Genomic DNA, 26,710 nt, shown 5'->3' on the forward strand with positions numbered 1-26,710 from the left:
TGGAGTTACCTTGTCTTCTGGATTGGGTTCAAAATTACAAGGTACGGAGATGAGCATTAATAATCGTAAACTCAGAATTGTGTCGGTTGTTCAAAGTCCGTTTTAAAATATAAAACGCAATGAGTCTGTGATATATATCGATAGGTTACCTATGTGAATCGGTTAATAGTAATCGGTTACTAATACTTAATAGGTTATCAGTAATGATAAATCAATACGTCCGTGTTGGTTTACTAAAAATAAAAATTTTTTGATGGTTGAAAGTCATTAAAACAGAATTTTTCATCATGAGATGATGAAGTTTGTTGGCCCAAGAATTTTAAAAATAGCAAGTTGGTCCACCAACATATAATAAAATATATCATCTTCCAACATGACATGTTGGAACTTGTCGGCCCAAGAATTTCAAACATAACAAGTTGGTTCACCAGCATATAGTAAAATATATCATCTTCCAACATGACATGTTGGAACTTGTTTGCCCAAGAATTTCAAACATAACAAGTTGGTCCACCAACATATAATAAAATATATCATCTTCCAACATGACATGTTGGAACTTGTTTGCCCAAGAATTTCAAACATAACAAGTTGGTCCACCAACATATAATAAAATATATCATCTTCCAACATGACATGTTGGAAGTGGTTGGCCCAAGAATTTCAAACATAACAAGTTGGTCCACCAACATATAGTAAAATATATCATCTTCCAACATGACATGTTGGAAGTTGTTGGCCCAAGAATTTCAAACTTAACAAGTTGGTTCACCAACATATAGTAAAATATCATCTTCCAACATGACATGTTGGAAGTTAGTTGGCCCATCAAAATCCATTATCGCATAATGGGAATTATTGGATGTTGGTTCCCATCAAGTAGTGTTGGGCCAACAAGAAACCAACATAAACCATCAAAATATTTTGATGGTCCCATCAAGAATTTTGTCTTGGGAAGAAAAATATTAAAAGTACCGAAAGGTACTAAAATTTGATTTGATTTTGATATTTAAAGTAATTCGAAATTGGGCCATTCTCCCCTTCTTGCATCGGTATCATTGATATCGCATATGTGCCAAACCTCTTTCCTCCTTAAAATGATAACTCCTACGTCCCCTTGAAATTTTGCTTGCGTGAAACGAGTCACTGACATACGCAGTCCTAATTCCATTATCGTGCAATAATTTGGTATAATCCCTCCAGGAAGGCTGGTTCTAATAGTGTCAGTGTTAAATTCGAGGAAATTAAAGAACCATCTTTCCTCCATTCCCAAATAACAAGCCATCATATAAGGGGCATCTAGGTGAATTTCCCAATATTTAACCTTGACAGACGAGAAAGTGGAAACTCATGATATATAGTTCAAAACGGAAGAAAAGAACAATTAGAAGAAAAGAAAAAAAAATATTTGTGAAAGTGTTTTTTCCTTAAACTTTCCCCCGCAATGAGGAATCGGACGATCATTAGAACATAGTCAACGTGGTTCCGCTCATTTGAACACACACGCAATTGCTGCCAGTAACAAAAAAGAAATAATTTAACAACCCACTGACCTGTAAGAAAATAAAATATTCATTGCAGATCACTTTTGATAAGGAACTTCTTGTGGTGAAGAAAGAAAAAAAAAGAGAGTTTGAATCTCATTTTTCCATCAGTTATGTTTTGACAATTTATCGAAAAACATTTTGCGAACGGATTTGTTTAACTCAAAATGAACTTCCTCTTTTTCGCGAAAGTATCGTTTGCGAATTTTATCACGAATCGAAATTCCCCGTTATGAATTCCTTGACTATGTTTTTTAGCGTGCATTGAATTTACAGAAATAGTGTCCGTCATGGTTTAAAATAATTTCAAGTTCTAGTCATCTTGTGTCTTTCAAAAGGTAAGATTTTCTTTATTCTTTACTTTGGTATAAAATAAACAATATATCTTTCTACAAATAATATAATCTTTTTATATTGTGATTGTGTCTACAATTTAAATTATTTAGTTAGTTCTAAAAAATATTTGTTGCTGTATAATTTTTTCTTTCAGACCGTTTTCTGTATCATTAATTTATTCTAGCATAGTTTTTTTTTTCCATTACTTTTTCACTATCGTTTTCTGTATTGTTTTCCAGCATTGTTTTCTTTTTTTCCTTTTCGTTTGGTTTGATTTTTATGTCTTATAATATAACATTCATTTAAAAAAAAAAAAAAACAATATACAGTCTAAATAATATTATTTTAAATTGCTTTTTAAATACATGCGATATTTTCTTTAATTAAGCATTTATATGATAGTAAAATTTAAATAAACTAATTTAAAAACCATTATCAACTCAAATCAGAAAATGCTCTCAACATAAAAGAAAAATAAACCTTTTTAATTTTTAAATTTCATTGCTTTTAAATGAAAATTCCCAGTGTCTTCCTCTAACGTTATAGTCATGTTATACCGGTTTATTTGAAATGCCGGTCGAAAAAGAATAAAAAAGAACTTCCGGTATTGTGTGTTTTCCTCCTTTAGGACTAAATTGTGTTAAAATACAACCGATCTCTTTTCATTTTTTTAAACTTCTTGTTAAAACTAAGTTTTTATTAAAATCATTAAGCAGTATTGAATTAAGTTAATAATTCTATAAAGTCATTTGCTGGTTATTGACTGAAAAGTTATTATTTGACTAAAAAGTTGATTTCTTCTAACTGCTCTTCTCGTAAAGATCTTGCTTAATAATATTAATTTAATGTATGGGATATCTCAGTATTTATATTCAATGTAAATATAATATATTTAATTAATTTTAATAATGCACTGATTAAGCTTCAAACAAATAATTTAGTATGATTAGCTGTGATTTTATTGTGATAATTTAAAAATGTTATATAAATATTTTGAAAAGGAAAAAAACAATTTTCTTATTTAACTTACCAACTTTTAAAAAAAGGATAATATGATAAATTACTTTAAATTTCTTTATTCAGCTTGGTATTTTGAAATTTCATGCTGCGAAAGTTTTTTTTTTTTTTTTTTTAATGTGTTTTTATACAGTAAATGTTTGAAATTGAAAAATAACTTTTTTCGAAATCTCCAACTTTTTAGAACTGTCTTCTGAAAAAAAAAATGTTTTTCATCTTACTTTAAAAACATTTTTTGTCATCATTTAGTATAGATAAAAATATTCATATACAGATCTTAATTTCAAAATTGGTTTAAAATGATCGGCAAAATATATAATTAAAACACTGTGCTTTAATAAAACTTTTTATTTAGAACTAAATTCAATCATAACTTTTTCTTTTTAATGGATAAAGTAAAGATGAAATTAATGTTATAGCTGAAGCAAATGTTTATAAAATACCCTGATAACTTTTTCCATGAAATGATAGCAGAAAGTGTATTAATCTTTGACTAACACATAGCTAAGTAATTTTTTAATGGATAACGTGCAATTAATGTTTTAGCTAAAACGAACGTTTATAAGAAAAACCATTACGAAAAAGTTAAAATATCACGTCACTAACGCTTGAAAATTATAATATCCTAGGTTGCATGAATAGTTTTGCCCATGGCAATAAATAAAAGTTTGTACCGTGTAAAATCTCCCAGTAAACATCAAGCATTCCCTTGTAACAAATTTGATAAAAAAATACACGAAAAACAGCAGCAATAATTAATAATGGTAATTTAAAAAATTATGTATAGTATACATAAACAGTTTTAAAAATAAAAAACGGACCACCCTGTAAAACTTTTGATCTAATAATCGGCTTTTCACGTTCGAGGACTCAATCTTAACGGTTCAAGGGAGTGATTTCATATATGCCAATTAATTAGTGCAGACGTTATTTTAAGTTACGAAATAAGAGACAAAAACGTACTTTTTCTGAATGAACTTGCCTTTTTTTGTGACGGATTTGGATTTCTGACCCCCAAGATATAAGTGGAGGCCTCAATCTGGGAAATATGATCCCCATAGTTTGATCAGAAGTTATAGGATAAAATTAGTATTAAGGGGTCAAAAGCTTGGACCCCTAAATGCTAAATTAATTTTTTTGCTTATTTCTCCATATCTCGAACACTTTTCAAGCTAATTGAAAAGTTTTCGCACACAATTATAAATTTCGTTTATCCAAATATAATTCCATGTAACATATAATTTGTAGTAAATATTTATTAATTCTTATTATTTTATTTAATAATGGTCGAAAAAATTTTAGATTGTAAAGTATACAAATTTTTACATCAATTTAAAGATGTAATTTTAAATGGCGAAATACAAAAATCGATAGCTAAATCGATCGAATGGTTCCAGAGAAAGCAAAGTCTCAGGAACTAGTCGATTGATTACGCTCAAATTTTGTATTTTGCTTTGTAAAATTGCATTCTTTAAAATAATGTTAAAAAAAATTTAAAAATTTTGTACCTTACTATTCAAAATCTCTTCGACTACTATAAAATAAAATAATAAAAAATAATGAATATTTTACTTTAAGTTATATTTTACATGGAATTATCTTTGGATAAACGAGTTGTATAATTGCACGCAAAAAAATTTCGATTCGCTTAAAAATTTCTCGAGATATGGAGAAATATACAAGAAGTAAAATTAACATTTATGGGTACAAATTTTGGACCTCTCTCTTGACCACACTATGGGAACCATATTTCCCAAATTGCGGCTACCCTTTATATTTTTAGGGGATTAGAAATCCGAATCCGTTAAAAAAAAATTATGTTTATTCAAAGAAATTACGTTTTTGTATCTGATTTTGTAACTTAAAATATCATCTGTACTAATTATTTAGCATATTTGAAGTCACCCCCCCCCCTTGAAACATTAAGATTGAGTTCTATAATAGAACGTGAAGATCCGGTCATTAGATCAAAAGTTCTGCAGGATAGTCCGTCTTTTTTTTTTTTTTTTTTTTTTTTTTTTTTGCGCAGTTCAACAAAATCTTTTTGAAGATAAAGTATATATCCATGATTGATTCCGAGAAATAAGACGCAAAAAAAAATAACTTTTCATAGGAATAAATGTGAAATATTAGATATTTTTTCCTCCTCTTCAGTAAATGCCCGAGAAACTAAACTAATTTAAACTGTGCGTAATTATTGGGCTAATATCTTGTACTTTACTTTTGAAATTACTTTTAAAGAATTGGAGAAGAGTGGATTACACAACTAAATTTTAAAGAATTGAAGAAGAGTTGGATTACGCCACTAAATTTTAAAGAATTGAAGAAGAGTGGATTACGCCACTAAATTTTAAGGAATTGAAGAAGAGTGGATTACGCCACTAGATTTTAAAGAATTGAAGAAGAGTGGATTACGCCACTAAATTTTAAAGAATTGAAGAAGAGTGGATTACGCCACTAAATTTTAAAGAATTGCAGAAGAGTGGATTACGCCACTAAATTTTAAAGAATTGCAGAAGAGTGGATTACGCCACTAAATTTTAAAGAATTGCAGAAGAGTGGATTACGCCACTAAATTTTAAATAATTGAAGAAGAGTGGATTAAGCCACTAAATTTTAAATAATTGAAGAAGAGTGGATTACGCCACTAAATTTTAAAGAATCGAAGAAGAGTGGATTACGCCACTCTTACGGTTAAACATTTCGAATTTCTGTTATTTTAAAGTTAAGTCATAACAATCTTAACAGTAATAATTATTTCTTCACGGTTAACTGATTTTTTGCTGATGCAACTAGATCTATGAAAAAAGTTATTTTAAAATCACATTTTTGAATAGGACTAGAAGGAAGAAAATAATTTTATTCTTGGTTCATCTACACCAGCTTGCTTTCTTTGGGGGGAAATTTCTTCTATTTGTTGCAAAATTTGTGTTTTAATGTAGGAATGTTGATTTAATAAATCCGTTCTGACGTTGTTTTGCCCACTACTCCATATAAACAATTCGGATGGTCATATATTGCACCACTGTGATTCATTTACCTATCCATTAAATGATTATTCCAACTCACGTTTTTATCGCCTATCATTGTTACCATAGCAGCAGATGAATCGATGTGAGCCTATTTGGGCTGGTAGTGAGCAACAAGACAATATCCAATGTTCATTTATCTCCTAGTGAGTTCTTCAAAATATTAACAAAACTTAGATTAAAGTCTGTACATTTTCAGTTTTAATTCTCTACTTAAAATGTTTTACAGAAAACCGAGCATCTGACATCGCTGCACCCACAGAAGGAATATAAAGAGGAATTTTAGATTTTAATCGCAATTTATTGCAGAAGTGTCGCACCCACGTGTTTTGTTTAGGTGTGACTAAAGTTAAATTGTTTCCGCCTTTTGATTTCGTTTAAAAAACGCGGTTTTAATTTTTTTTTTTAATTTTACCATTATTTTTATTTTAGTTTTTTATCTATTATAACGGAATTGATTAAAATTTAAATCGGCGACATATTTTCCTTTTAACAGCCAGGAATAACAATACCCTTTTCTAGGAATTCCACATTCCTTACATTATTTAATAAGAAGAGTTTAAATTTAAAAATCAGAAAAAAAATAAAATACAATTAAAAAAATATAAATTTTTTCATTTAAAAGAATTTTTTAAACTAATTTTAATATTATAGCATTTAATACTTTTTATACCTTTTATATATATAAATAACTATTTCTACTTAAAAAATTTTATTGACAAATGCCAGACTATTGACTTACTATTATGTCATTTGGCAACGGGTTTTCAATGCTTTTTGTTTAGATTTAATAATATTTTTTAACAATAATTTAACAATGTAATTCGATATTATCTGTTCGGATTACTACAAAAAATGTGTGTGAATAGAGAAGAATTTGAAAACTGTTCTTAACATATTCCATAAAAATTAATATTAATTCATAATCTTCCTATAATCATCATGAAAAAATAATCCTAAACTACATGGTAGACCTTATTATTCCATGAAAGTGTTTCATCACATATTTGTGTAAAAAATATGGTTTAAATATTGTAAATTCATGCTCTAAATAGTGGATCGAAACTTTTCGAAACAAAAGTGCTCATATATTTAACTTTTATACAATTTGTTATTATGAAGAGCAGCAACAAAATAAAGTTGAATGTGTGAGAATATTAAGTGATTTAAAATAGCATAAAATATAAATAAAAAAGAAAATAATTGAAAAATCCTAAAGAAACAAAAACTGAAAAATTTAAAAGTTACTAACTAGATTAATTAGCAAAATATAAATAGTTATTTATCATTTGGTCAGCGCAAGTAAATTCATCAATTTTGCTTATTTATCTTTTTATTTGAATAAATAAAATAAAACAAATATATTTATTTACTATATTTATTTTATTTATGTATATACAGTGCACTCCCGATTATCCGGGTTAATCACCGGGACAGGTCGCACGGACAATCGAAAAACACGGATAATCCGAAAACTCCTTTCATTAAAGAAAAATTCAATATCAGTACAAAAAATATAAAAATTACTGACATTTGCATGCATAACATCAAACTAGGAATTTTCCTTATTAAAAAATGTGTAATGCGTCTTCGCCATGTATCGATGCACATATTTTACGAACCGCATTAATGTCACCGTAATCAAATCCTCCCATATAATCTAATAAAGTTTCCACAGAGCAGCAGAATGAGAAATTGTATTTCATTTATTTACTACATCTTCTGCATCAGTTACTATCATCACTATTTGATTAAACAATAACGATGTCTTCATCAGTCAAATACTGGAAGCTAGACTCACATGCATCACTTTGAAACCAATCTTCTAAATTTTCTTCATCAAGAATTTCGAAACCTTAGATTTCTTTTGATTGTTCGAGAATAATGTTATCATATTTTTCTTGAACATCTGAAGAAGATTGTTCATCAAGCGGTATGATCTTTCTCCAAGATCGTGATAACGTAGACGATTTTAATTTTGACCAGGCTGCTGATATTCCATATACTTCAATCCAATAACGAATATTGCTTCCAAAAATTTGGTAGTGTTATAACTTCATGAATCAAATTTTTTTAATCTTGAAAATGTTTCTCTTTATATTTTTTGTGTGACTCTGGAATGAGCACGGACAATCCGCAAACCGGATAATCCGCGCACGGATAATCGAGAGTGTACTGTATCAATTTGTCTATTTTTATTTCTTATTTAGTCAAACAAAAAAAAATAATAATAAATTAACTGGTGAATTTATTGCTTTTTCACTGGCATCTTTATCACCTACACGTCGAAATGTATAAATATCTATAAGTACTCGAAACTATTTGTGCTACAAATAATTCGGAACATTTTATTAAGTTTTCCTGATTTTAAAGGTTTAAAGTTATTTTTTTTATAAAGGAATAAATTAATTAAAATAGGAACTAATTCTAATTGTATAGGAATTAATATAGTATTAATTGAATAGGAATAATTTTCAATATGTTAGGATAACTATAAATATGTAAAATTATTCATTTATTAATAACTATTAAATAATGTAAAAATAATTGTTTACCGAATCTTAATACAATAAAAAATATGCAGAAATTAAATTATAACAAAATGTAAATATAAAAGAATGAAAGAACAAAACAAATAGTTATTTTTATTTTGTAGAGAACTATCATTGTTATGATTTGTATTCTGCATCAAAATTTGACATTAAAAGAGAGAACCTTAATTTTTTTCCCCACATAACTTTCTCTAATGATTCTGACACACAGATTTGTGACTCGAGCCACGCTATACTAAGTGGTTCAATCCAATCATTAATCAATTTAATGACAGCCCGCCGCAAGGGAATGGAATAATTAATTTTATTCGACTCATTTGTAAATTATTGTTCTCCTTTTCTTACTCCTTGACTTTTTTTTTTATTATTTTTTATTACACGAACAATACATTTAAGTAACGTAAGAAGAACTTTTGTAAAGAACTGGAATTTCTAATTTAATTTTTAAAATGTATAAGTAGAGGCAATTTTTTTTAAAAAAAAATCTTATTCTGAGTTTAGTCATTTTTTATCCTATTTTATTTTTTATCTTTGATCAGACAGAACACTGAAAGTTTAGTCTTGAAAGAATATATTAAAGTCCGTTCCTTTGAGGATCCCATAAGATTTATGAAAATATGCACCAACTTGTTCTAGGCAGAACAATCAAAGTCTAGTTTTATATGAATAGGTTGAAGTCTGTTTCATTGAGAATAATCCATGAAATTAGTTAAAATTGTGTCCAACTTTTATAAAAGAGAGCAATTAAAATATAGTTTCAAAGGAATAAGTTAAAGTCTGTTCAATTGAGAAAAATTCACGAAACTTGTAAAACTGGGATCCAGCTTTTGTCAGTGAGAATAATCAAAAACTAAATTTAAAGGAATGTCCTCTTCAAAGAAAGTCTAACCACATACATAAAATATATTATTTCCCAAAATTATATCCTATGTTTCTTTTTTAGATCAGTTAAGTAAATTTAATGGAATTTTGATTTATTATTTAAATCGATGATTTGCATCACAAGTACCTTTTTTATAATAATTTTTATTAAACTCTCATTTTAATAAGTAGTTTATATGTGTTTAATTCATAATTGAAAATGACACACACTGAAAAAAATAATAAAAATTTAATTACGTTTTTTATCAATGAATAAAAACAATCTTGCTTTTTTTATATTTTAGAACAATAATTCACTAATAATAATTTAAAAAACGTAAAGAATAAATTATTTATAAGAATTTTGAATGCACGCTAAAGTTTTCCAATGGCGGTCAATGGTAGTTCAAATAGTATCAAATTTCTTGATATTATGCCAATGTTGAGAAGCTTAAAATGGACTCGTATTTCAGTTAAAACAAATTGCGGAAGAAACTGCATCTGAATGTAAACAGAAACTTTTTACAGCTAGATACTTATTTAAAGCAACTTTTTTCACAAGAGATCTTAAAAAAGAATAGAATATGTCTCAAAAGCAGGACATTTGTCTTTAAATTCATCAAAATTAAATTGATTTCAGTTCGCATAGTAGCTTTCAAATCAAAATTACTATATACCGAAGTGACGAAATTATGTACATTGCTGATGATTCTGGCAATTATAGCTCATATCAGTTGGAAAAACTAAAGCCATAGATGCGTAAGACCAGAGCTTCAGAGGAATCTCAATACATTTAAACAAAGATTTTTTGTAAGGAAGCTTAATGGTTTATTACATCACAATGCAAACATTGTACCTAATTCCAATGGAATAAAATCTTTCCTACGACTATTATTGATCTCAAAAGGATCTAGGATTTACATAATTTCATAAATTCCTGAAAAACTGATACTTTTTTAGTCGAAAAAGAATATATTTAAAAGCATTGTCAATCGTGTGTCAAGAATTTCGTGTCAAGAATTTACGACTTTTATTCATCTTTTTAATTTACAGCCATTGAAAAAATTAATTAAAAAGAAATTAAATCTAGATCAAGGACAAATTGTTAGATCTAAGGTATTAAGTTCTGAAGGAATGCTAATGAAAGTATTTAATTTATTTAAAATAAAATAAAATTTAGCTGAGTCTATAATTTCGTGATACATTTTACGCATTGCTCTAATTTCATACAGAACTCAATATTGTTTTTTCTTGAATCACAAAAATAATTAGTTACGTTAATAATAATGAAATTCTTTTTGCTGCTTTTATTTTTGTTTTGTTTTTACAAAGAAGAAGGAAACATTTTTTTTTATTTAGTTGGAAACGTTTATTATGAAGAAGCGATTGATATTGTGAAAAATGTATATATCCAATAATTAAGGCTAAAAATGTATGAGGCAGTTAGAAGGTTCGGGACACTAGTCTAAAAAGTTATGAGTATTTTTTTAAACAGCTTAAAAATAATGCAATTAGTTATCTATAAACGGAGAAAATAATTATTTTTTATCTCAATTCGTGAGCGAGAAAAAACTATTTTTCTCTCTTATTAAACGTGAAGCTCCAAATTTAATAGGACATTTTTCCAGGATAACTATTTTTATATTTTAATTCATCATTTTTAAATTTTATCCATTTTATTAAAAAATTTATTGAAGGCATTCACAAAGAAGGTTTTTATTCTTTTATATTCATTTTTAGACATTTATTTGCAATTTATATGCTAGTACGAAAGGTTATAGAATGTATTTAATTGGTTCTTAACTTGTAAATTAACTATTTTTTATATGTTTATTTAAATTGATAGATTATAATGCAGTTAACACACATGATTATTTTCATTACAATTAAATTTTATATTTATACAAAATTTCGGATATTTTTGCTGCTTTTTCGATGAAGCACGTGCATGGGATTTAGCGTATTATTTTCACGTCTATATTTTGTAAGCAAATCGCTTTTTATTTTCGTTCTGAAATTTACATTGATGTTTTGAAATTAATTTTTCTAATAATTTCAAGCGGATTTAATTAGACATTTTAATTTGTACTTTAATATAAATGAATAAATTTTCGGGAAAAAAATAAAATCATCTTTTAATAAATTTCGTCATTAAATAAAATTTATAAGTAGAAAAATATTTATTTTTTCATTTCTTAGAAAATTATTTTATTGTATAGAAATAATTGTTTGGATATTCATATTTATTTAGGAAATTTTATATTTACATTTATTACTGTACAATAATTATTTAGGAAAATATTAACTGACTAAAACTAAATTTACATGACTGAGTTTTTAAAAAATAGGTTATATATATATATATATATATATATATATATATATATATATATATATATATATATATATATATACACTGGTTATCATAAATTAAGGAAAAATCACAAAAATAGCGATAACTCTTTCAAAAGTAAGCCAAACCGTGCAAAATTTGCATATGTTGTCCACTAAGAGTAGCTGAGTAAAATTGCAATATGCAAATTAGTGGCGCTGCACTCGGCTTACGTCATCTGCCTGGAGCATAAAAGTCCAAGTTTGAGAGAAAGCACACAAATTTTACTGTGATTGCGACATTGAAAATCTGAGATAGCCAATTCGTAATAATGACCTCTAGGCATCATTTGCCTGAAGAACTACGATGGAGAGCCATCGGGAGACTAGAGGCAGGGCAGAGTCAATCAGAAGTGGCCAGATGGCTAAATGTGAGTCCATCTGTGGTTCATAGACTTTGGAGGCAATTTCAAACCACAGATTCGGTATCTAGGAGGTTCAGTCAAGGACGGCCAACTGTTACGACCAGTGCCGATGACCGATATTTGACATTAAGTGCACGCAGGAATAGAACCGCTACTCCGACACATCTTAGATCCTCTCTTGCTGCAGCCACCGGAAGGTTGGTGTCAACGTCAACTGTGCGCAGAAGGCTCCACGAAGGTGGTCTGTATGCGAGACGACCAGCCATTTGCGTGCCGCTCACATCACGCCATAGGAGAGACCGTTTGCAGTGGGCCCGACAACATGTCCACTGGACGTCAGATCAATGGAGGCCTGTTCTCTTTACGGATGAGTCCAGGTTTAGTCTAGAAAGTGACAGTAGACGTTATTTGATATGGAGAGAACCTGGGACCCGTTATCATCCATCAAACATCCGTGAAAGAGATGCATACGGAAGAGGCAGTGTCTGTGTTTGGGGAGGCATATCCTTAGGAGGGCGCACATACCTCCATGTCTTTCCAAGGGGAACCGTGAATGCTCAGGTTTATCGAGACAACATCCTTGATGCTTATGTGCGCCCATATGCCGGGGCAATTGGTGATTGCTTCCTGTTACAGGACGATAATGCAAGACCACACAGAGCTCGCATTGTTGATGATTATCTTCAACAGGAAACAATTACTTGCATGGAGTGGCCAGCTCGATCCCCGGACTTGAATCCTATCGAGCACGTTTGGGATGCTCTAGGGAGGCGTGTATCTGCCATCAATCCGCCCCCTCAGACCCTTGCCACGCTTGCAACTGCTTTACAAGAGCAATGGCTCTCACTTCCTATTGAACTGATAGACCGCATAATTGAAAGCATCACACATCGCTGTTTGTGCTGTATTGCTTCTAGAGGCAATCATATTCCATATTAAAGGTACTTTTTCTATTGCAAACCGATACTTCCAATTTGTTTATTTTATACATGTGCTAATTTCTATACTACTATTAATGTCTGATAATTTCTTTTTATGTTGTTTAATACCTTACTATGTGTTGTATATTGTGGGTAAGTTTCATAAAATTCCATGTGTAATTTCTTGAGTTATCGCGATTTTTGTGAATTTTCCTTAATTTATGATAACCAGTGTATATATATATATATATATATATATATATATATATTTTGTTTCCATTTTTGAACATAAAAATTAAATATTTCTCTTTTTGATTATGAATAATTTTTTACGTTAAATGTTAATTAACTCGAGAACTATCAATATGTCAAACAGCAGCTACATACTCTATTCGTATTTGGAATTTTATAATTCAAATTGAAATAAAGAGGCAAATTACGAAATTAAAATTTCTTATATTAGTTTAAATACTTTAATCATTTTATGGTAACTCACTAAAATATCAAAGAATACTATTAGATAAACCAGGCCTAGCGGTATCGTCCGCTAAACGCTGTGGATGGAGTTAATGCTTAAAGTAAGTTGTTGATTGATAGCATATCACCCTAAAAATCTTTTAGTGTTCAAAAAGAATCATAAAATAATCCGTGCAAAAGTATTCAGAAGTAGTAATTCATTTGGAATTAGTATTTCTGCTTCAGTTCTCTACCAATCGAAAAAATGTTTCATACAAGCCTCAAATGTTAAAGAAGTTATAAATTATCAGGGATGCCAGGGGCGATTATATATGTAAGAAGTGGGAGAGACTATCGATTCATTTATATTTATTTAATCTAATTCATAATTCAATCAAAACTACCACCGTGGCTTACATTTCAAAATACTCATATTTACCGCCAACCGGGGAGAAAGCGAGGGTGTGACAATTAATGTAAATATCTCTGTTAAAGTTGTAATTTTTTCTAATCAAGGTTATATTTCCTGTACATATTTTCATGGCAATTACTGTAAATATCTCTGTTCAAGTTTGTATTTTCTCTAATCATGGTAATATTATTGTAAAGCTACCACAACGACTGCTTATATTCAAAATGTTTTTAACTCATTGTTGTAATTTTATGATGAATGGGATAGGGGCCGCTGCGCGGCCCATGTGCCCAGTTGTTTTTTAAATAAAGTAAAGTAAAGTAAAGAAAGCGAGGGAGTGCCCAGAGCGTCTTCCCCTATTTTTTGTATGTTTCTGAATATTGTAATTTATTTTTCCTTTTCCCTTGTATATATATTTTTCTATTAATACTCATTTTCCTTTGTTAATTCATACACTGAATGGTAAAATTATTATGACTACCTGACAGTTTTATGCAAAATGGGCCATTGCGTCGCAGTGTAGTCGCAAGGAGCGAGAAAGCTTAAAAAAGGGAATGCAAGGCAGGTGAACCATCAAATGCACTGTGTAAAGCGGAGATATGTGCAAAAAACGTGACTTAACTGAGTTTGAATGCGGGATGATTGCAGGTGCTCGAAACGTCGGAACCAGTATCAGGAAAACAGCTGCTCTTGTGAAGTGTTCAAGAGCAACAGTTATTAATGTGTACAGAGTGTGGATTACCAAACAAAAAACCGGATCTTAACTTCATGCTTGTGGTCATCACAGGCTACTGAATGCTCGAGCTGAATGGATACTTGCCTGAGTTGTCCAGTCCAACAGAACAGTAACAATACGTCAAATAGCAGGGAATCTTAATGAAAGTGCAACTGCGAACATCTCTGAACGAACTGTGCGCATGTCACACCGTGTAGGCTATGGGAGCCGACGACCTGTTGGAAAGTCTCTGTAGCCCTCCTTGAAAAAGAGCAGACGTCTCCAGTTTTCAAAGGAGCATAAGGATTGGACAGTAGATGACTGAAAAAGGATCGTGTGGTTTGATGAATCGCATTTTCAATTACACCATGCTGATAGCAGGGTTCGGATATGGTGAAAACAGCACGAAAATATGGCCCCCAACTGCATTGCCACAACACTTCAAGCTGGTGGAAGCAATGTTATGGTTTGGGGGATGTTTTCCTGGTATTGCATGGGTTCTTTGAATCCTGTGGAACAACGTATGAATGTCCAAGGGTTTTTAAGTGTTGTCGCAGATCAAGCACATCCTGTTATGTTACCGGCGTATCCTGCTGGGGATGGATGCTTTTAGCGAGATAATACTCCTTGTCATACAGCTCGTATTGTCGTCAGATGGTTCGATGAACATGACGGTGACTTTACCTTGCTTTATTGACCCACACAGTCACTAGATCTCAATTTAATTGAGAATTGGTGGGATGAGATCGAACGGGGCATCAGACAATGTCATCCAATCTGACGGAACTGAAAAGTGCAGTTTATCAGATAAGGGTTCAAATTCCTCCTAACATCTCATAGAATCTATCCCAAGAAGAATTCGAACAGTATTACGGTGTAAAGGGGGTCCAACAGTGTATTGAGAAGGTGGTCATAATAATTCGACCACTCATCAGTGTATATTTCTCACTTCGTACTTACACGGAATAAATTTTTTCACCCAATTCAGATCTGGCTTTTAGCTATAATTTCTTCCCCCTTCCTACTCTTAATTATTATCACATTAAATGTAGAAGAAAGCAACCCTCTGTGTTATGTACTTAAGTTTAAATGTATCAGTCAGTCAGTTCTTTGCACTTTCTTTCTATATTAAACTGAAAAATATATGCTAAAAAAGTAGTTAATTTTATTTTTTATAGCTTTTTGCTGTTATCGTACTAGGTTCTATGAAGGTGGTAGAGTTCACCGTGAGCTTATAAGTTATTGTCACATCTCTAATAAATTATAATCTATAATAAATTATAGTCACAGTGTAATTAATTACAGTCACAGTCTAGTCTAATCTTACAATCTATTTGGGCTCCGAAGGCCGTCCACATTTATTTATATCTAATTATTGTTACCGACGAGTAAAATAGTTTGCCTGAAATATTTAATCGTATACAACGGTCGTAAAAATGATTTAAAATCTCAATTGTTAAACCGTGCAAGTTGAAAATGTTTAAGCATAAACATTTCTACGATTGAAAATAAATCTTATGTAGCTGCAGCGGAAATTCCGTAATTGGGTATAATATGAAAAAAACACAACTACTTCGATTTAGTAGGAACAACATATGACGCAATGCTAAACGAATGGAATTTAGTTGTTGTTTATTTAGTTATTGTTATTAGTAGTTGTTGTTATTTGTTTTAGTTGTTGTTGTTTATTTAGTTGTATTTAGTTTCAATAACTTTTCTTTATAATGCAATAAAATCTGGCGAGCAGCTATTTAAACGATCGAACACTTCGTTTGTTTATTTGTGGCTTGAAGTTAGGCTCGCAGAAAATGCCGTTCAAGGGTTAAATTTAGTAGGAACAACACAACCTGTGACGTAGGCTATATTATACCCAATTGCAAAATAAATCTTATATAGCTGCAACGGAAATTCCGTAGCCGTTGAAGTGTATGATTTTATTCCATTTTCTCCACTTATGACACACACATTTAAAATTTAATTCATGGTTCCGTTTGTCCCCTATTTAAAGTTGGTTGTACAGATATTTCAGAAAACAATTCTAGATTACTTTGTCATCTTTCCGGGTGTACCTTTCCAATGCTCTATACACCTCGTTTTACTCTTACTTCCTCTCATTATATTACAAACACGTTTTTGATCCCGGAACTAGAAAAGCGAATTTCTTGTCAAGATGTCCTCGGGCAAAAGCATGAAACTTGATCTTCATTTATTCAGTTCTTGTTTCTTTTCTACAATCACTTTCGATTTTTTTTTCTCTTTTCAAAATCATGTTTCCAAAGAAAATACGATTATTTTTTATTTTTTACTGTTCTTTTTTACACGTTAAATGCGTTAGGTATGATCTGTAGCGAGAATTGAGTTGAATTAAAATTGGATTTGTGTCCGTTTCCGATGTAATTGAAAAATGTTTTAAAAACAAAAACTTCCTCAATATTTTTTTCATGCTTAAAAATGACGCAAATTCTTTGTGTGTTGCTGTAATAAATCTCATTCTGTTTTGGATATTTTCCTCTTAGTTTCGTTTTTAGGGTAATTAACGTTTTTTCTAACGTTTTATTAACTCTTCTCCATACCTATATAATCTTTTCATGCCTATCTGGTCTTGTACACTTGTATAATTTTAAATGTATGCTTCTTGACTATACTGTAAAATATACAATCGGCAAAAAAAAAAAAAAAGAACGGATTACTCTTATAATTTTTAAATGATTGGTCCGTTTTTCACTTTGTAAAGTGCAATGAGTGTGACAATGTCTATTTAAAAAAAGTCTTAAATTATTTAAAATAGTTAGCTTATATTCAGCTAAACGTTCTTTGAGCAAACAAAGTTTTGAAAACCATGCATTTACAATCCCATCTACGAAGTCGAAAGTTTAGTTACTATAATGTTAATTTAACACGTTCACTCCGGGTGTTGCGACTGAAAGCGGGACGGAAAAGGGAAAATACTGGTAGAAGAACTATTTCAATATTAGGTAATATTCGGGAGGAGTTAATCTAATCTCAACAATAACAATTCACTGTAAGGAAATTAATCACGAAGGAGCAAGTCAATATAAAAATTGCATCCGTTAAAAACAATTGGTAGTTATGGATTTTTATTATTCCCGGAAAAAACTAAAAAATTAAATTTATTTGTTACCAGTTTTTACTCCGGTGCGCCGCCCGATGAGGCAATGTAGCGTGACCCCCCGGTGGGTCACCCCGGCGTGAACGTGTTAACAGGGATGCCAATTACTCCACTTCCTACAAATGATTTTATGAAGTGGTAGAGAATTGTAAGCTAAAACTCTAAGAAATGTAATGAACTTCGATAGTAATTCAAAGGGCTCCCCACAAAAATACTATTAAATTAAATTAAATAATTAATTTTATCTGAATTTATTTTATTACCTAAGTGTCATGCATCTAAGTGTAGTCTGTTTCAAAATTTTGTTATACCCTTTTGTTGCAGTTGCTTCAAACTTTAATCGTGTTAAAAAAATAATCACGAGAATTAAAATATCGCATTTTTATGTCGTTTTAAACAGAATTTGTAAGCAACCTATATCACAAGTGTGCTCTTTCGCAATTAAAAATCACCTCCGGAATATTAAAATTTTCGCTTCTTTGCCGCTTGAACCCAAAATAACCGATACTCATTGAGGATAACTGTCAACTTAAACGTTTTAGTTTTCCATATTTTTTTAAAGTGGTGGTGAAGAAGTATATCGGGAAAACATAAACTGATTAATTTTTCCAAGACTTAACCTTTATTTCTCTAAAGGGGCTTCACAAGCACCACTGTCACCTTTAATTTACCTACCATCTAAAATTTTTACATCTTAATATCTAGTTATTTTATTTAATGTTTTCCAGGTATTGTATATTGAGTGCAAACTGCTTTTGTGCTTAAGAGGTCATGCTTTTATGATTATTACTTTTCTTCCCACTCAGCGGATTACTGCGAGATTCAAGATATTACTCACCCTGCTTACTAATATCTATTAACGTTTATTCCTCGTATTCTTAATTTAAAAAGAATAAGTAAAAAATAAGTAACATATATTTTTTGCTTATAATTTAACCACTCTTTCCATGTATTAATCAAACCGGTATCTTTCTTTGTTTGTGCCGTCTCTATGTTTGTCTTGTCCATTCTTTCTCTCCTTTTCATTTCCCTTTTCTTTAATTAACAATTAACTACTAATTTGACTAACTACTTCCGTTTAAATTAAACCTATTGAGTTTTAGTAGACCTATTGAGTTTATTAGAACTACGACGTAATTAGTGAGTTGGCCTCATTGACCGGGTAGTCGTAGGTATTATTTCTTAGTTTCTGCAGTTTCCACTTTAGTGGTTGCAATCGTTTTTTTACGCAGTCGAAAGAAATTTACCATGCAATTTTTAGGTTTGCGTTTATCTTAGTTTAAATTGAGTATTTATATTAAACCTTTCGTTATTGAAATCCACTCTACTGTAGTGGTGCCACTAAACGATGCACCAACTCGCGAAGCGAGCACTTCGCAAGTTAAGATTTATTACTATACGTACTTTATTTTTAAAGGAAGAAAATATTTCATCTCTAAACATAACACACAGTAGAATCTTTTTTTGTAAAACATATTAAGCGCATTCAAAATATACTTTTTAATCAAATATAGAGAAAAATGTAATGTTGGTTTCGAGGTAAGTAATTGAATTTCCCCTCCTTCAGGAATTAGGATATTCGGGTCAAATCAGATTTGTGTGGCCCGAGGGTTTCCCTCGTGAGAGTCAGCACAGGCCTGCACCAGCACATGCTAGTCGAGGGACCCGACCAAGCCCCTTCCTCCCGTGGCATTTATTAAATCTTTAAAAGTTTTACAAAATTTTGAAAAGACTGAAATGGCAACAGCTGCCTAATACAAAAACTAAAAACAATAACTTACAAGGTATGGTCTTTAGGTCAAATGACCCTTACAACAAGATCATATGATGACTCTAATCACATAATTGGTTCATACATATTTTTGCTTCATCTGGTTATTTACAATAATTTAACTAATTCAGACAATTATATCCAAACGAGTACATCCTTTGGAGCCTCGACCATAACCTAAGTACATTCTACCATGTTGGCTTACAGGTAAGGGTCAAGAGTTTATGGAAAGCTCGAACCCCCTAATTATAAGGGTATAAGGAAAAGTCATGATGAATTCATTACCTTGGCAACCCCTCCCCCCAGGAGAGGAGAGGCAGGTTCTAACCAGCACAAGTGCCTGTCGAGTGGCTTGCGGAAGCCCTTCCGTGACATTTATTTAAAAACCCATTAAAAAATTGTGAAAATGGCGACATTGTTGAATGTATTCTCTCTTCACAGACTTGACATTCAAATTGATTGGAACATTTATGTGAAAATGGTTACACAGTTCAATTTTGAATAACATGCCAAAAGGCCCTTATAACATTTATAAAAACCTAATTTATTGAATCATGAAGAGAGATTAAAATTGGAAAAGGTTAGAGGACTTTTATACAATAAATTGGCTGAGAAAATAATCCAAATGGGAATGAGATAAAACATCAAAAGTACAAAGATAAATAAAGACTAAAATATAAAAAAGTTGAAATTGGTAAAATGGTGAAGAAACAAATTGTAGAAAAGCAAAAGGTTAAGAAGTAGGTGTAAAAGCTAAAATTTAAAACATTTACATAGAAGGTCAGAAAACCTGTTTAACGGCATGGGAGCTAAAAATAAAAGAGTTTAAAAATTATAATATAAGGTATAAAAAAAAGCTCAAAAATCATTCAGTCCTAAAAGCATCAAAGCTAAAAGTAAAGAGAAAATAAGAATCAAAAGCTAAAGGTGCAAACAGTAAAAGATATAAACAGTAAAACAGGATGTACAAGATATACAAGAAACACAGCAGAGAAGCAAAAAGATTTTGTTGGTGAAAAGGTCAGTGGAAATATTAAGAAATTATGTTCTCCGGGATCAACATTTCTTCTAGTGTTGTCATTATGAAATTCTTGGTGATATTTATGCAGGCCAATGTAGAATAGATTTGATGCTCAGAGTGAATGTCATCAAAATGTCTGCCATGGAGTGTTCGGAATCTTTGGCAGTCTTTAACAAGATGTAAAATGTCTTGATTAACTTTACAATATTGGCAATCGATAGTCGTGGGAAACATTTATTTTGATACTCTCCAAACACCCCATGGCGTAGTTGATTTATTTGGGGGGTCTGCAAGGGCATAAAGTGATGAGATCGAATCTGTAAAAATTGTATCCGTTGGTTTAAGATTGGCTTGCAGCCAAAGAAGTGCAGATTTGATCGCCAACAGCTTGGCCTAGAAGATGTTGCAACTGCATACCCTCCAACTTATGAGGATTTTGAAAATAATTCTTTCTAGTGGTAGCGAACCAAAGTAGAAATTTTTAAAGCAAATGGATCTCTCATAAAACTTTTATCAGAACTTAAGAATCTAGCCATATGGCCTGCACTCTTATAAGTAATAGTGGACAAGTTACGCTAAAATTAATTTGCTACCGTCTGAAAAGAAGATTTCTGAAACTACGGAAATTCCGTAGCAGTTGGAGGGTATGCAACTGTCTGAGACGTTTATAAAAAAAAGTATATATTTACTACCACTTTAAAAATGAAAATAAAATTTTACGCCAAATACGTAGAAGTTGGCACGTATGACTATAAACTAGAAAATTTCCTGTAGACAATAGTGAAAACTGACTGAGTGGAGGTGAGTACATTGGGATTCCATTGTTTATAAACAATAAAATCAAATCCCGTCCTGTACTCTTTTCTTATAGAATCAACCTCTACCCTCGAGCCATCGGTAAAAATTTCAATTTCTGTATTTGCTGAGTTATCATATCTCCAGAGCACAGATATTAGTTGGACCGGATGTTTAGGGGTTGGGTATCGAAATCAACATCTTCTCTTAAGTCTTGTTGGAATAAGGTAATCATCAATATCATCTGTCCTCCAATCTCATTAGGCCAATTTAAAAATGATATCCTCAATAAGTTTACATTGTATAGGCTTTACGCCTGCCAGTATCTGGAGTGCCTGTGTTCTAGTTGTTACATATGATTTTGTGATAGATAGTAAAGAAATTCACTGTAATGTGTTAAGTGTCTCGATGATTTTAACAATAATCTTGTACCAGACACTGGCGGCGTAGAAGATATTACAACCACTGTACTGGAGATAAATTTTTTAAAAATCTTTGGTCTGAGGCACCAAGTGGCTCTATCCACCTTCTTAATAGGTTGAATAAAATTGTATATCCTCTCTTTGGCATCATTCAAAGGTGGAATCCAAGTCAATCCCGGTTCGAGAACGACTCCCAGGTATTTTATTGTCTTGATATTGGTTACGTTATTATGTTGCATCTTAATACATGGAAGCTTATCAATACGCTTGTTATTTTTGGGAAAGGTTAGTAGTATCATTTGCTGAAATTTGTGGTTTTTGGCCCAGGCTGACAGTTCAGAAAGGATGTGGGTAGCCCGCGAGTCAAATCGATAAATAATAGAGTGTTTGATAAGAATAAAAATGTCATTTGCAAAAGATATGAGTCTAAAATCAGTATAGTTAAAATCTTTGAAGATACTAAAATCGATTTTTATCACATGATCAAATATGGTATTGATGAAAATCAGTCAGAGGATCAGACCTAGGGACGAACCCTAAAGAACCCCAATATTAGTTTATCTTCTACAAACGGTATTTCGATTTCCATCAACATGCGTGACTTCCTTCTAATTTAAGAGATCATAAATAATAATCAAGTGATTTTGAGAAACTTGAAGTCTGTTGAGTAAAATTTTGAAAATTGACCAGTTAGCGTAATTAAAGCAAAAGTAAAGTAAGTCTGTCAAATTAGCAACATTCAAGTTACCGTTTTTTATTTATTTACATTCTGATTTTGTACGAATGCTTTTATGAATCACCCGTCCCCAAGGGTTTAAGATTGTGTTCTCTAGTCTATCAAGGCTACGGAGTTGAACATTAGTTGTCGGCGAAAAATTGGGTCGGCTGTTCAACAACGGTTGTAAATATATATATATATATATATATATATATATATATATATATATATATATATATATATATATATATATATATATATATATATATATATATATATATATATATATATTTGATTGAAAATTATTTTCCTCGCCATTACATAAAAATGATTCAAAAGTACATATAGCAAAATTACCAAGCATTCTGTAATCTTTTTTTTTCCATTATCGACACCACGCTATAAAATTTATTGCAAAAAGCGTAGTAGTCTGCAAGTCTGTAAATCCATGGTTTTAAAATGGTTTGAAATATCAAAAACCTACTTCCTTTGAGACCGCTTTCTGTTTTACAACAATATAACACTAAAACTGCCACAGTTTTAGCAAATAAACCTTTTTTTTTTAAAAAAAAATTGACCTTTTGAAACTGAGATAAATGAAAGGTTAAAAATGTTGTCTGTTGAAAAACGGAACTGCCTAGTTTTTTAAGTAGCTGGTTAAAAAATACAGGAAATTATTCATCCCACCTTTAAAATTCAAGCTCGCCTCTCACCTCGTTCTGATTATTCATCAGATGGGCACATTAGGATTCAAATAAAATTATATTTTTTTATCTAATAATGTGGCCTCAATTGAATAAGGTATGATAGTACATTTTTTTCAACATATCATATAAAGGAACTTAGTTATTGTTGTCTGCTTTTAATTGGAAATTAATTACTCTAAACCTTTATTTGCATGCATTTTATCCCTCGATTTTTATCTATTTATACTATAACTATTTTTATCTATTATATTTATACTAATTTTATATTTATGCTTTCACTCCTTTATAATAATAAGCAAACGTTTAAGATATGTTAAGATTTCAGACATTTTCTCGTTTAAAATGTATTAACTTAATCGAAACGTTTTTGCGTTTCAAAACATTTAGGTTATAATTCATCACTTTTTAAAGTATTACATGTTAACAAACGTTCTTAAATGTGTTAAAATTATTTTCAATAAATGGTTACTGTTATTTTGAATTAACTTTTTTATGTTTTCTAGTTTCTTAGCAACTTTTTTTATGTAAATTCATCGTAATAAGAATTTGATTTCTATCTTATGAAAAAATCTTTCTATATTATGTAATTTCTATATTATGCAAAACTAAATTCAACTTTATTATGAGAGAAGGTTGCCTTGTTTGCATTATAACTTTTTTCAAACACTACTTATATAATAATATAAATTTTTCTATATACCGTTACATGCCGTAAACTCATACTTTTTCCTAAATTACATAATATAAATTTTTTACCACTTTAAATATAAAAATAAAATTGTAGGTCAAATACGTAAAACTAACATTTTACTTTAATTAATATCTATTCGTTGTTAAATATTTTATCTGATCTTTTGCAAGTCATTGTTTGTTGATACTGAAATTATTTACATGTTTCATTCTCTTGGTGGAAAAGTTTAGCATCAGAAGAACATAGTTTTAAACAAAATTAGTTTTTTTTCTTCTTTTGTGTCTCTATTTACGTTTACAAACAGGTTCTTAAAAATATTGTAGTTTAATTATTATCTAATCGTTGTTAAATATTTTATCTGTATCTTTTGCAAGTCATTGCTTGTTGTTACTGAAATTATTTACATCTTTCATTTTCTTGGTGGCAAAGTTTAGCATCAGAAGAACATAGTTTAAAACAAAATTAGGTTTTTTTCTTCTTTTGTGTCTCTATTTACGTTTACAAACAGGTTCATAAAAATATTGTAGTTTAATTATTATCTAATCGTTGGTAAATATTTTATCTGTATCTTTTGCAAGCCATTGCTTGTTGTTACTGAAATTATTTACATCTTTCATTCTCTTGGTGGAAAAGTTTAGCATCAGAAGAACATAGTTTAAAACAAAATTAGGTTTTTTTCTTCTTTTGTGTCTCTATTTAAGTTTACAAACAGGTTCTTAAAAATATTGTAGTTTAATTATTATCTAATCGTTGTTAAATATTTTATCTGTATCTTTTGCAAGTCATTGCTTGTTGTTACTGAAATTATATACATCTTTCATTTTCTTGGTGGCAAAGTTTAGCATCAGAAGAACATAGTTTAAAACAAAATTAGGTTTTTTTCTTCTCTTGTTTTCTTCTCTATTTACGTTTGCAAACAAGTTTTTAAAAATATTATAACATTAACATTGCGCTACCATTTTTAATATAAAATTAGATTATACTTTTTTTTAAATTTTATTTACGAAAGTCTTTAAAAATTAATCTATTGATTTACATGGCGAATATATTTAACCCCTTGGGGACGGGTGATTCAGAAAAGCATTCGTACAAAATCAGAATCAAGTTGCAATTAAATAAAAAACGGTAACTTAAATGTAGTCGTTACTAATTTCACAGACTTACTTTGCTTTTATTTTAATTATTGTTAGTTTAATCATATATATAATCAATGTTAATTCAAAGTGTAACTAAATAGTTTTATTTTGAACAAAGTAATGGTGAATTAAATAAATCAAAAAATTATAACTCCGCCTACAAATAAACTGCTAAAGAAATACTTTGATTACCAGTTTTATCTTCTTACCCTGATTGATACGGTTTTTTGCTGTCACGTATTTGTGACAGTCGGCGCGAAAGGGTTAACAGTGCGTATCTCATAATCATTTGTTTACTCGAGGCCTTTAGGCCCAGGGGGTGGCTGTTACCTATCCATGCTGGGATACTCTGTCTTGTTGTAGTTTTAATTATGAATTAAAAGAAAAGATTGGCTGACAGAATCATAAAATGCATGCTAGAAAATAATTGGTTATTGCAGAGATGCCAACTGCTCCGGGCACACCAAAATAATTAAAAAGCGGTTAATAACTACAAAGTAAATTTTGCAAATATTTGACTATTTTTGCTTGCTTTTTAGAAGGCATAGCATTGCATTATTACTGTAAAGTGGTGAATTATATAAGCAAACGAATTATTTCGAAATAGTGGTAGAAAAAAATCGACTAAATTGAATTTATCAAACCAAGAATCACGATTGATAAACTACTACTGTAAAATATATATTTGCTGTCCGGAGCAAGTTGGCATCTCTGTTATTGTGCTACAATTGCAGCACCAAAATGCTGCGGCTGCAGTGCCACCAATTATTAGGGTGTGATGATTAAAATCGACCACAGTGCCAATGAGCGTGATTGCAGCGTATAATACTATCAATTAAAATCAATCACAGCGCCATGGGTATGTACTGATAAAATAATGAAGTTATTTGACTCTGAGGCAAGCCTTTTTTTTAAAAATCAATTAGAGCAAAATTTATTTGAGAGAATTGCATCACTTGTACAAAAGTGAACAATGCGGTTTAGTGTTTGAGCATTTTAGCATCAAATATTTTGTTGTAATTTTTAAAAGCCAATGTGCCATTTTCGGAACAGGTCTGTTTTTTTAAAAGATATTAAAGACTGGAAAACTTTATACTTTCATTCTTAGCATTTGTATTGGAGATTTTGAACATTCCTATCAATCAAAATACATTAATTATATAATAAAATCTATATTTGTTTCTAAACTCAAGCGGATTTGTTATGCTTTGAAACCAATTCGATTGTTAACTGAAGAACATTTTTATTTGATTCATGTGTGCCAACTTGCTACCTCTCTTTATATAAAGGCACATTTCCCATTACTGCGAAATGGAGTCCGGCAAGTAAACGGCTTAACAAAGTAAGATTTTAATCAAGTTAAAAGCTAACGAAATATTTAATCTTTAGATTTCACTGTTATTCAATCGGGTCACGTAAAAATACGTTTTTGAAATTTCTGTGATTCATGCAAGAGATTTATAGATAGCAAAACTACTTCGTTTCCGCTCTGTTTTTTGAAAAAATTATCTTTTCGTGATTACCACAAACATAAATGATTCAGTTATATTTGCAATCAGCACTACAATTTAAATTATTACAGGTTTAAATTGAAGTTATATCTATAATGACAAATTTGCTCCAACTTTTAAGAAATCTTATCTATCATTTTTTTTAAAATTATAATCTTTAATAGTTGTAATACAATTTTTGGAAAATTGGCAGAAAATATTCATAGTTCT

The 26,710-nt window shown here is 30.4% G+C and overlaps 1 protein-coding gene across 1 annotated transcript in view; it reads left to right on the forward strand.

Moving 5' to 3' along the window:
- Window positions 1-1,049: 1,049 nt before the first annotated feature.
- The window catches only part of LOC107452438 (nose resistant to fluoxetine protein 6-like), a 71,360-nt gene continuing 45,699 nt past the window's right edge, over window positions 1,050-26,710 (forward strand). Inside the window, exon 1 of the mRNA XM_016068913.4 lies at window positions 1,050-1,882. The gene's annotated coding sequence lies outside the window, so the exon portion shown is untranslated. The remainder of the gene's footprint in view (window positions 1,883-26,710) is intronic.

Source organism: Parasteatoda tepidariorum, chromosome 5 (genome assembly GCF_982258835.1).
Source record: "Parasteatoda tepidariorum strain Cologne lab strain chromosome 5, Ptep-v5.0, whole genome shotgun sequence".
In the NCBI taxonomy this organism is placed as follows: domain Eukaryota; kingdom Metazoa; phylum Arthropoda; class Arachnida; order Araneae; family Theridiidae; genus Parasteatoda; species Parasteatoda tepidariorum.